Genomic DNA, 13,380 nt, shown 5'->3' with positions numbered 1-13,380 from the left:
ATCAACACATTTTCTGAAATGAACCTTACCTTTAACTTGATGGAAGAAGAATGACTTTAACTCTGCAAGACAGTGTAAAGGTGTCATACTCATTCGTGCCCATGAGACTACTTCAACATTTTTTGTTCCATGAAAACTAAGTGAATTTGATGGGTTGGTTAAATGAAAATTATACCAATAAATTAAAGACTGTAACTTGTAGGATACATTGAAAATATTTATACACTTTATACTCACAGATCCTGTCTCCCAGTGCCTTGAAAACTTCAACGATTGCGACCTTTATAAGGTGACGACATTCTCCCGGGAGAGATTGGAACAGGCAATTGAAGAAGCAGTGATAGGTGTCAGCTTGGTGTTAACGTACGAGGGACATTTCAATGGCCAGGAACATCAGGCAAGTGAACAAAATCACTCTTAATCTGAATTGCCTCAACATCCGAAAACTTTCAAGAGATCCTGTTATTTTGGCAACAGATCCAATCAATGTGAGAAATGTCTGTCAATGTTTTGGATTTGCAGATCATAAATGATATCTCTGTTGGAATGATGAAAACATAGAAATAATTGGAAGACAGGATGTGGTAATTTGGACCATTGACTGCTCCCAGACATCATCATGCATTCCAGCTCTTGGTTCATAAACCTTAACATTATGATACCTCACATACAGATCAGTTTAAAACGATGCAGGTTTCTGCTTCTGCCAGTTTTTCAGGCACTGTCCTCCATATATATCAACTCCTCAGTCCCTCCCTAATTCCATAAGCACTTGTTCACCACACTGCTAAACAAAATATATCTGCTATCTCTACTTGGTGCTCTCATCTTACATACACCTTAAACATCTCTAATCACCCTCATCTGTACAACTGACACGATTCAAAAAACATCCAAGCCCAATTTATTGTCCAATCCTCAACAAATTGCTGAAAAATATCCTCATGAATTCCATGGATTTCTTCCTATAGTGCAGTCAATGAAGTCATCTACAGAGTCTCCAACCTCAGTCTAACTGGTGTACATATGGTTCAAATATAAACTCTCATCTTCTGATCCTCTGTGTCTCAGCTCCCGAAGAAATTATTCATTTTCTTCCTGTCCACTTACCTGCCCAATTCCCTTCACCAATCTGTGCACTAATATTTCTTTGTCCTGTGCCCCTCATGCCATTTCTATGGTTTTTTCCAGATTTAATCGTCATTCCGAGATACATTTGATCATTCATCTCAAGCTTAAATTTTGTCTGCTACATTGCAGAGCATATGTAAATTCCATTGATATAGAATAGGATTGACAACTAGCAAACACCTGGATATTTTCCATGTCAAGGTGAAGGCTTCTTAATCATGCCCCCTGAATGAAAGTCATGCATATAAGTTCAGGAACTGCATGGTACGCTCACCTCAATGCTGCATGACCCCAATAAAAATTGCCTTCCTCTTGCAAAACATTCATGAACTGTGTGAACCATTTGTCTTGCCATTGAGGCAATTTTGCATCCAACTTACGTAAATGAGGAAAGTAGAAAAGTCAGAAATTGTTTGTGAAAGATTCTCTGGCGCTGTTTGATGATGTCATTGCAGAAAGATGATAATTCTGCAGGTTCGTGGCTTTCAGGAGCAATGGGTAAACTTGGCAATGGAAAAAAAAATTAAGTAAATACAAAAAGGGAGAACAGCAAATAAAAACAGCCAAATTAGATGTTAGTGATAGATTGGATGCACCAAAAGGAAAGACAGAGAAATTAAGAGGGCGTTTTGCAAACTTCCTTTTTTTAAATTCAACAATTTCAGATCACATACTCGAATACACTTTTTTAATTGGTTGTATAATACATCTTTCATATTTTTTAAAATTTAGCTTTTGAGTTTATGCATTGCTCAAGTTGGCTTCAAGAAGGGCTTATGCCCGAAACGTCGATTCTCCTGTTCCTTGAATGCTGCATGACCTGCTGCGCTTTTCCAGCAACATATTTTCAGTTCTGCCATCATATCACCTCCAGACCCAGAGTTTCACTGTCTCTTATCTAATCCTTTGATCTGGCCCCATTGAACAATCTGTCATTTGATCTTCCCTCCCCTCTGAGCAGACCTTCTGTTTTGTTAATTATTCTTATCTTAGCTACCGCTTTCATTTGATCAAAATCTATTATGTTTCCCAACTATTCTCACTTCTTACAAAACATTACAGACCTGAAACCTTAACAGATTTTTGTTCTTTCTCCACATAACACATAGATTTGGCCAATCCTGATTGACATATTTAACATTATATTATTGTTTTTGGCTTTACGCCATTGATAGCATTAAATAGTTTCGGTTGCACCAGCCCAGACACCCTCATTTGGATCCTGGGATATTTTAGTATTCTAAGTAGTCTGCATGTGGTGTCTCGCAGTGGAGGCCAGGACGTTAAATGTCTTCAAGGCAGAGATTGATAAATTCTTAATCTCGCAAGGAATTAAGGGATACGGGGAGAGTGCAGGTAAGTGGCGTTAAAATGCCCATCAGCCATGATTGAATGGCGGAGTGGACTTGATGGGCTGAATGGCCTTACTTCCACTCCTATGTCTTATGTTCTTGTAAATGAATTTGCCAATATCCATTCAGATTCTTGTTACCCTCATCAGCCACCATGGATACCTTCTGAAGAAAATTACACACAGTGAGGAAACACATAGTCACTCGACCTGATCAATAATACACATTTCAAACTATTATATATCAGTTTCTGACCAAAAATAACACCATGTATTTACTTTTTGGTTTGTGTTTACTCTGGTTTCTGGCTCTGCCTTCATAGCAATAAGAGGACGAGATCCAAGATGGCGGCGACCCAGCAAGTCTGAGTCTGTCGTGCTCTGCCCAAGACTCAGGCAAAGTGGGCTGCCCGCCTCCACCACACCTGCCAAATCATTTAAAATAACTTTTATTCAATACAGTTAGTTATTTTGAACCAACCTTGAGTAGTTTGATGCTCTGTTAAAATGACTAAGGGAAAGAATGCCCGCAGCTTGCAACACACAGGAACCCCTCCCCCACCCTCCCCAGCTGCAGCAGAGGTGTCTGCAGCTACCCCAGGGGACTTACCTACGGTGGTGAGCCTTGTTGCAGTGATTGCCAAACTTGAAGAGAAGATCAATGCCTTTATTGAAGAGTCCAGGAGCAGGTCAGAATTGTTGTCTGTCGCGCTGCAAAAGCACGACCGAGACATAGAAAAAATCGAACATCGAGTCGGAGGGGCAGAGCTAAAGGCCACGACCTGCAAGGCTACTGCAGAATTGGCCGTGGGTCGAACAGCGAGTCCGGCCCTTAGAAGATCACATCATCAACCTTGAGAATCGAGGTCGTCGAAAAAATATTCGTTTGCTCGGCCTTCCCGAACGGGAAGAGGAAGGCCAGCTTGCAGTATTTCTGGAGCAGTGGCTTCCTCGGATGTTGAAGTTGGAGGCTGGATCAGGCCAGGTAAGGGTAGAATGGGCCCACCGGGTTGCAATATGCAGGCCCGGGTCGGACCAGCGCCCCTGCCCGGTCCTGTTCTGGCTGCAGTGCTATAGAGAGAAGCAAACGCTCCTGGAAGCCTCCAGAAATCTCGGGAAAGATCCCCAAGCCATGACTTAAAAAGGATCCAAGATTATGCTGTTTCAGGATTTTCCAGAGCTTTGGACCATAAGAGGAGGGTGTTTGATGAAACGAAGAAGCATCAAAGGGATTTAAACATTCAATAATCCCTGCGCTACCCAGCAATGCCATGTTTAACCACGAAGGGTCCATCTATAACTTCGGATCGCCGGAGAAGGCCAAGGAATATTTGGACTCTCTCAAATAAATTGTAAGAGTTAATTCATGTAGTGAATGAAGTTGTTCTGCTCACTCCCCCACCCCCAACCCCCTGTTCCCCGGTTTACCCTTTTTTTTCTCTTATTACCTATATTGCTTAATATTATCTCCAGGGGGTAGGGAGGGAGCTTATTTGTTTTCCACTTTGTGATTTTCCTTTTTGTTTTATATATATAGGCCGGGTGGTCTAGTTGATTCAGGTGAGGGGGGGTGCCTGTCTTGTCTTACCTTATCTCTTTCTTTTAGAGCGGGGTTGTTTCCCGCTATTATTTTGTGTTACTATATTTAATTATTATCTGCTAAGACTGTAATTTTATTGTTTTATATGTTTATACGTGGTATTAACATTGCCAAATATATTGCTAGGTGTTGGTGTGGGTAGGAGTGGGTAGGGTACTCACTGTTAACTTTAGCTTTACAGCACACTTGAATTTTCTTTATTTTATTATGGGATGCCTGCGTCGAGGGTGGGGCACTGGTTGGGAGAGGATATGATGGGTTTTCGGAAAGGAAGTGATGCCCCCTGGAAACAAGGGGGCAAGTCTCCGTTTAAATATGTTTTATATTTTTTCAATTTAGAAATTGTGTTTTATTAAATTAGAGTGGATTAAAGAATCTCTATTTTTGTGAATTTTCGATGGTCTATGCTAGGAGTGTTTTGGATGGGGTTTCTCCTTCTGGGAGGTCTCGGACTTGCCTGGACGATTATGGTTAGTCATTCGATTAAATGGTGCACCTCAAATGTCAAAGGGAGTAATTCGCCAGTCAAAAGGAAGAAAATGCTATCTAATCTCAAAAACGAAAGGAGTGATATCGCTCTCCCACAGGAGACACATTTACTAGATAAAGAACATTTGAAATTACAACAGGGTGGATTTGATCAGGCCTTCTTTTCTTCTTTCAGCTCAAAAAGTAGGGAAGTAATCATTCTTATTAAGAAGAATCTCCCTTTCAAAATCCCAAGTCAGATAAAAGATGAATCTGGACGATATATATTGGTTAAAGCCCTTATAAATGGAGAGGAATATGAGATTTTAAATCTGTATTGTCCCCTGAACCGACGGCTCTCTGGGCTCGTCATACAATTTTAGGGGAAGACTTTAATTGTATTATGGACCTGGAGATAGACAGGATACCCAAGAGTACTGCGGGTGTATCCCCCAGATCCAGACAATTGGTGGATTTGAATAAAGAATTAGGATTAGTAGGTGTGTGGAGGTGCCTTCACCCACAAGGCAGAGATTTCTCTTTTTACTCTAATCCACATAAATGTCACACTAGAATTGATATGTTTTTTGCCCCCTTGACCTTTTTGAATTCCATATCATCCTGAAAAATAGGTGTTATAATAATTTCTGATCATGATGCTGTGTATATGGAAATCAAGTCTAGGAACAATGAGGCATCCCCCTGACATTGGCTTATGGATTCCTTCTTAATGAAGGATAGTAAATTTGTAAAATACTTTTCTCAAGAATTTAAAACTTTTTTTGCAAATTAATTCAGGTACGGCTCGTAACCCATCAATGATGTGGGAGACCATTAAAGTTTATGTGCGAGGTCTGATCATTTCATACTTGGTGACCCAGAAAAATCGAAAGGGAGTACAACAGCGTCTACTTGAGGCTCGTTTAAAAGCAGCTGAAACAGCATACATTGACAGATTATTGCTAAATTACAAAGGATTACGGCCCTTAGGACAGCCCTGAATACCGCACTTACCCAAATGGCAAAGAGGGAAATATTATTTGCAAAGCAAAGATTATATGAATTTGGCGATGAACCTGGTAGATACTTAGCATTTCTCGCGAGGGAATAAAAAGGCCCCTCAAGCTATCACATCCGTTAGGGAAAGTACTGGTACTCTGACTCACGATCATAAAAGGATCAACACATTCTTCAGAAAGTTTTATTCTGATTTGTATAAATCACAGGATTGTGAAGATAGAGCCAGGAGGATGCAGTCCTTTTTCCGGACTTAACTCCAGAACAGGTGTCGATCCTGAATGCTCCCCTAACAACCCAGGAAATACTTGACGCAATCAGGCAACTTCAGAGCGGTAAGGCACCTGGCCCAGATTGACTTCAGGTTGAAGTTTGCTAAGAGTTTCCAGGAGTATTAGCTGGTTCACGCATGGACATGTACAACTACTCATACGGTCAGGGCTGCCCTCCCGCCTTCGCTGAAAGAGGCAAATATCTCCGTTATTCTCAAAAAAGGAAAGGACCCAGAAGATTGCACATCATATAGACTGACATCCTTGCTAAAAGTAGATTTTAAAATTCTTTCTAAAACATTAGCATTGAGGCTGGAGAGGGTATTGCCACACATCATAAAGGAGGCTCAGACGGGGTTTATCAAGGGCTGTATATCATCTAATAATATTAGAAGGGTTTTGAATGTGATTCAAGTCTGTCATCAGGAAAAAGTACTGGGAATAGTAGTCTCGGATGTGGAGTAGGCATTCAACAGGGTAGAATGGTCATACCTGTTCTATACATTGGAAAGGTTTGGCGTTGGGAAGGTATTTGCTAAATGGGTCTCAACATTGTACAATGATCCCAAAGCAGTTGTGATCACTAATGGTTTAGACTCAGATAGCTTCAGTGTGGGTAGTGGCTGCTGTCAGGGATGTCCTCTCTCACTGTTGCTATTCACGCTAATAATTGAGCCACTAGCGGAAGCTATACGGGTTGACTCTAATATAACGGCCCCGAGGATTGGTACAAGTAAACATAAAATTATCCTTTATGCAGATGATGTTCTCTTTTTCTTAGTAATCCTCTGATCCAAAATATTAATATATTTAGTGCATTCTCAGGTTACAAAATTAATTTCTCAAAATCAGAGGCCATGCCGTAGGGTGGCCTCGCTAGTATGTCCCACTTATTGGACGGATCTCACTTTCCCTTTCTGTGGTCTCTGGAGGGTTTTTTATATTTAGGTATTTTTATCACCCCAGTATTTGGTCAGCTGTACAAGGTCAATTTTGGGCATCTACTGGAAAGGATAAGGCAGGACCTTCAACGCTGCGGGGAATCTTCCAATTTCCTGGCTAGGAAGAATAGCTCTAATTAAAATGAATGTCTTGCCCCGTCTCTTATACCATATGAGAATGCTCCCAGTGATGCTGCCGAGGCCAGCACTGTGCAAATTATGTGGTTGGCTTGGTTCTTTCATCTGGAATCATAGATTTTCCCTCATTAAGTTAAGGAAGCTACAGCTTCCACAGGCAAGGGGAGGGCTGGATTTTCCATACTTTAGGAAGTGTCAGCTGAGTTCCCTATTAAGCTACATAGCAATTGGTTCTCGCCTGACCCGCAATCAATCTGGCTGGACATCTGGGCTCCTCAAGTAAAGTGTCCTCTTATTAACATCTTATTTTTAGATAAGATGAAAATCATTATGGACCACTGTAGAAAACCCCATAGTATTAAACACAATTAAAGCCTGGAATATAATGCGGCAAAACGAGGGTAATTCACATAAAACATCCCCCTGTACTCCCATTGTAGGGGTATGGGGTATGGTGTTTTCAACCAGGGCTCACAAATGCCACATTCAAATCCTGGAGGTCCAGGGATATTTCCTGCTGCCTCACAGCGCCTGAGACCCGGGTTCAATTCCCGCCTCAGGCGACTGACTGTGTGGAGTTTGCACGTTCTCCCCGTGTCTGCGTGGGTTTCCTCTGGGTGCTCCGGTTTCCTCCCACAGTCACAAAGATGTGCAGGTCAGGTGAATTGGCCATGCTAAATTGCCCATAGTGTTAGGTAAGGGGTAAATGTAGATGTAGGGGTATGGGTGGGTTACGCTTCGGCGGGGCGGTGTGGACTTGTTGGGCCGAAGGGCCTGTTTCCACACTGTAAGTAATCTAATCTAATCTATTTAGGGGATCTGTTTGAGAAGGGGGCCCTGATGTCTTTTGAGCAGCTGCATCAGAAATTTGGATTACCTAATGGAGACCTCTTTCGATACTTCCAAATTTGAGATTACATACAGAAGAAGACTACGCTATTAGATAGCCTTCATAAATCAGATAGAGAACATAGAGTGTTGTGGCCAATGGGTGTATCCTTGGTCAGCACTCTTTATCACTTATTACATAATGAAGTGTCGGAAGACATGGACCATCTGCTTAGAACATGGGATCAGGAATTGGGGCTGGAAATTTCTACAGGAATGTGGGATGACATCTGGGAAAATGCCAGAAGAATCTCCATTTGTAACAGAACCCAGGCCATTCAGTTAAAGATACTCCATAGGACTCATATAGCACCGGAACAATTGGCAGGAGCATCTCCAATGTGTCCCAAATGCAAAACAGAGGTGGGCACTCTTACACACTGCTATGGACATGCCATAAGATCCACAAATACTGGACCAAAGTAGCAAATGCCTTGACAGAAATCTTGGGAATGGAAATTAGAGTAGATCCAATATCTCTTCTCCTGGGCTTCTCGAGTTTACCTTCTCTGGATGTGCATGGGAGGAAATTATTTTCCATTCTCTCCTTTTGTGCAAGGAAAAATATCTTAGTCAGCTGGGTGGCCGAGGGCCCTCCAGGACTTCCGAATTGGCACAGATTAACCATGAAATGTGTTCCTCTTGACTTCCTTACAAATATGGTGCACCAAAAAACTGAATTATTCTATAAAATATGGCAGCCCTTTTTGAATTACACAGATAAGATATTTCGGCCATATTGTCAAGGGCTTTCACCTCGTTGAGGTAGCGGTTTTGGCTGTTCCGGGGGCCCCTTGGGGGAGGAATCCCGCATGAATACGGGTTTTATTACGATTTGATGTTAACTCATTCCGAGCATGTACTTCACTACTTAATTACTATGTTATCCTTTCTTTTTCTCTTGAGTAATGTAAGATATTTGATCATACACTCTGGCTTGTTGTAGGTAAGATTAGTAGTTAGTTGAGTTTTGTCTTTCTCGTTTTTTTCTCTGTATCTCTTCTTTTTGGTTGACAGGCTTTGGCTATTATTTATTTAAGATTTAATTGTGTATTAGTGTTTGTACTTGTGTTTTTTTTATTTGTAAGTTTGTAAAAACATGTTAAATTTTCAATAAAAATGTCTATTTTTTAAAAAAGCAATAACAGGACTTTAGCAGTTCTCCAACCCTGCATCATCCAGACTGTTGGCACAGTGAAATGGAAAGTGAAAAACTGAATATAGAACCGAGCTGAATACAGCACAGTACAGGCCTTTCAGCCTTCAGTGTTGTGCCAATCTTTCATCCTCCCCTAAGATCAAATTAACTTACACATGCTACATTTTACTATCTTTGTGCCTATCCAAGAGATAAATGTCACTTAAATGTCCCTAATGTATAAGCCTGTCCTACCACTGCTGGCAGTGCATTCTGTGCACCCACCACTCTCTGTGTAAAGAACCTACCTCTGACATCTCCCCTAAACATCTCTCCTAAACCTTATAATTACACCCCCTCTTGATAACCATTTCTGCCCTGGGAAAAAGTCTCTGACTATCCACTCTATCTACGCCTCATCATCTTGTACATCGCTATCAAGTCACTTCTCATCCTTCTTCACTCCAATGAGAAAACCTTTGCTATTTCTTTCCCTGATTCTCTGAATCCTTTCTCAGTGATTTATTCCTATTGGAATGTGCTATACATTTGGGCCACTATTGTGGAAACTGTTTATTTGTCTTATTCACCAGACATCCTGCACTGAATTCTTCAGTATAAATCATTGTACAACAAGCACGTTGTCTATTCCATAGCTTTGGTTTCTAAAACTTCTGTACTAAACTAAAATGTTAACCTCCTATTTCCAGCCGATTTCCTTTCCTTCTGAACTTATTGCTACAAACTCACGTACAAGCTAATTTAAACTCACTTTGAGAGTCAGAGAGTCATGGAGCCAAAGAGCATGAAGACAGACACGTCAGTTCAACTCGTCCATGCTAACCAGGTATCCTAAATTAATCAAGTCCCATTTGCCAGCATTTGGTCTATATCCCTCTAAACCGTTCTTATTCATATATCCTTCCAGATGCCTTTTAAATGTTGTAATTGTACCAGCCTCCACCACTTTCTCTGGCAGCTGGGAACAGGGAGATGTTCATGAAATTCTTAAACAATTTCCAAGTAGAATATTCATTGTGTTCAGTTGCTTTTCTACATTCTTCAAGAGGTATGATTATTTTACATGAAGACAATGTTAGTCCTTATTCCTAAAAGACATCAGTAATGAAGCACCGAGATTTTAGTGAACTGACTTTTATTAAAAATATAAAACATCGGCACTAAGTTATCCTAGAGAAATGTTTTTAGAACTATTCGATTTTCTGGGTCTGTAGATTGTTAAGGTGCAGAGAGGGAGAACGCCAATGTTTCTGGTGATCATAATTGAGGAAGTATGTTTGGTTGCAAATCCTATTGGATGACACGGATCCTTTGCAGCAGCAGTGAGAAGTACTGAGGAAGTTACAGGAGTTGGACAGGGGGGGGGGTGATGGATGGCAGTTTCAGGAAGCTGGAGAAACTTCAGATACAGTCAGGTAGATAGTTGACCTCTGAGAAAGGTAGGAGAAAGTGAGGACTGCAGATGCTGGAGATCAGAGCTGAAAATTTGTTTTTGCTGCGCTTTTCCAGCAACACATTTTCAGCTCTGAGAAAGGTAGTAGAGGTAGGCAGGTAGTGCAGGAGTCTCCTGTGGCTCTGCCCATCTCAAACAAGCATGTTTTTTTGGAAGATGTAGAGGGTGATGGATTCTCAGGGGAGTGTGCACTGACAGCTAAGTTTCTGGTACAAGGACAGGCTCTAATATAATGAGGGGTATCTCAGGTTCCAAGCAATCGATTGTTATAGGGCACTCTCTAGTCGGAGGCACAGACAGATGTTTCAATGGCTGGCAAAGGGTGTCTTTGAGAAGGTGCAGAATATTCTCAAAGTGGAGAATGACAAGCAGGCAGGTCTTGTACGCATTGGAGGCAACAACATAGGGTGAGAAAAGTACCAAATTCAGATGAGATAATACAGGAAATTAGGCAAGACATTAAAAAGGTAGGAATATCTGGTTTACTCCCAGTGCCATGTGCTAGTGAAGGTCGGAATATGAGGATGGAACAGATGAATGTGTGGCTGAGGAGCTATTGCAGGGGAGAAGGATTCACATTTTTGATTAATTGGAATCTCTTCTGGGGTGGAAGTGACCTATTTACAAAGACAGGTTGGAAGGGAATGAATAAACTGGTGGGGAGATTTGCCCGAGCTACTTGGGAGGATTTAAACTAGTAAGGGGCCACACAGACCCAAAGAGACAGTAAGAAAAGAGATACGTCTGAGGCTGGTGCACTTGAGAAAAGGAGGAAGTCAAACAGTCAAGACAGGCAAGAGTAAGGCAGAGAACGAGGTAGGACTGGTAAATTAAATTGCATTTATTTCAATGCGAGAGGCCTAGGGGTAAGGCAGATAAACTCAGAGCATGATTGTGAATATGGAACTGGGATATCATAGCAATTAAAGAGATGTGGCTCAGGGATGGACAGGACTGGCAGCTCATTGTACCAGGGAAAAGAAGCCATAGGAAGGATTGAAAAGGGGCAAGACAGGAGGAGGAGAGGCAGTTTTGCTCAGGGTTAACCTTATGGCTGTATTTGGGGAGGGTATTCCTGGGAGCAAGTCCAGTGAAGTTATTTGGGTGGAACTGGGAAATAAGAAAGGGATGATCAGTTTATTGGAATTGTACTATAGAACCCCCAAGTAGTTAGTGGGAAATTGAGAAGCAAATTTGAAAGGAAATTTCAGTCATTTGTAAAAAAGAAAATAGGGTGGTAATGGTAGGAGATTTTAATTTTCCAAACATAGACTTGGACTGCCATAGTGTTAAGGGAGAGGAGTTTGTTAAGTGTGTACAAGAACATTTTCTTATTTAGTATGTGAATGTACCTACTAGAGAAGGTGCAAAACCTAACCTATTCGAGATGATTATAAATCCAATTTCTTGTGACCTTTACCAACACTTAACCCACAGCTAAAGTAAGGCTCACTGGTCTATAATTACCAGGGTTGTCTCTACTCCCCTTCTTGAACAAGGGAACAACATTTGCTATCCTCCAGTCTTCTGGCAATATTCCAGCCAACAACGATGACATAAAGATCAAAGTCAAAGACTCGGGTTCCCAGAGAATCCTAGGATAAATTCCATCCAGCCCAGGAGATTTAACTATTTTCACACTTTCCAGAATTTCTAACACCTTCTCCTTGTGAACCTCAATCCCATCTAGTCTCACAGCCTATTTCTCAGTATTCTCCTCAACAACATTGTCTTGATGCAGTGTGAATACTGATGAGAAATGTTCATTTAACGCTTCCCTATATCCTCTGACTCCACGCACAACTTCCCACTACTGTCCTTGTTTGATCCTTATCTTACTCTGGTCATTCTTTTATCCCTTATATACCTATGGAAAGCTTTACTGTTTTCCCTGATCCTATCTGTCAACAACTTCTCATGTTCCCTCCTCGCTCAACTTAGCTCTCTTTTAGGTCTTTCCCAGCTAACTTGTGACTCTCAAGCTCCCTAACTGAGTGTTTACATTCGATCCTAACATAAGCCTTCTTCTTCCTCTTGACAAGCGATGCAACTTTCTTTGTGGGAATCAAGGGAGGTGATTGCTAGACTCCTTGCTGAGATATTTGTATCATGGATAGCCACAGTTGAGGTGCCAGAAGACTGGAGAGTGGCTAATGTGGTGCCATTATTTAAGAAAGTTGGTAAGGAAAAGCCAGGGAACTATCGACTGTGAGCCTGACATCGGTGACAGGTAAGTTTTCGTAGGTGATTCTGAGGGACAGGATTTCCATGTATTTGGAAAGGCAAGAACTAATTAAGGACAGTCGACATGATGTTGTGTATGGGAAATTGTATCTTACTAACTTGATTGAGTTTTCTTAGGAAGTGACAAAGAAGCTTGATGAAAGTAGAGCATTGGATGTTGTCTATATGGACTTCAGCAACGCTTTTGACAAGGTTCCACATGGTAGATTGGAAGATTTGAGCTATAGGGAGAAGCTGAATGGGTTGGAAGATTTGAACTATAGGGAGAGGCTGAATAGGCTGGGGCTGTTTTCCCTGGAGTGACAGAGGCTGAGGGGTGACCTTACAGAGGTTGATGAATTCATGGGGGGCATGAACAGGTTAAATAGTCGAGTTCTTTTCCCCAGGGAAGGGGAATTCAACACTATAGGGCATCGGTTTATGGTAAGAGGGGAAAGATTTAAAAGGGACCAAAGGGGCAACTTTTTCACACAGAGGGTGGTGTGTGTGTAGAATGAGCTGCCAGAGGACTTGGTGGAAGCTGGAACAATTACAACATTTAAAAGGCATCTGGATGAGTATTTGAGCCAAATGCTGGAAAATTGGACCGATGGTAACTGAGGATAATTGTCCGGCATGGGCAACTTGAATCAAAATGTCTGCTTCCATGCTGTACATCTCTGTAAGTCTATAACTCTGTGACTGCACTTGAAAGAATACTATTGCTCTGGGAGACACA

At 41.5% G+C, this 13,380-nt stretch overlaps 1 pseudogene; it reads left to right on the top strand.

Annotated features, from left to right (window-relative positions):
• The first annotated feature begins 247 nt into the window (after positions 1 to 247).
• Positions 248 to 13,380, top strand: part of LOC140486117 (NACHT, LRR and PYD domains-containing protein 3-like) — a 36,931-nt pseudogene continuing 23,798 nt past the window's right edge.

The sequence above is a fragment of the Chiloscyllium punctatum genome, chromosome 15 (assembly GCF_047496795.1).
Source record: "Chiloscyllium punctatum isolate Juve2018m chromosome 15, sChiPun1.3, whole genome shotgun sequence".
Lineage (NCBI taxonomy): Eukaryota > Metazoa > Chordata > Chondrichthyes > Orectolobiformes > Hemiscylliidae > Chiloscyllium > Chiloscyllium punctatum.
This window is presented reverse-complemented; position numbering and strand designations above follow the sequence as displayed.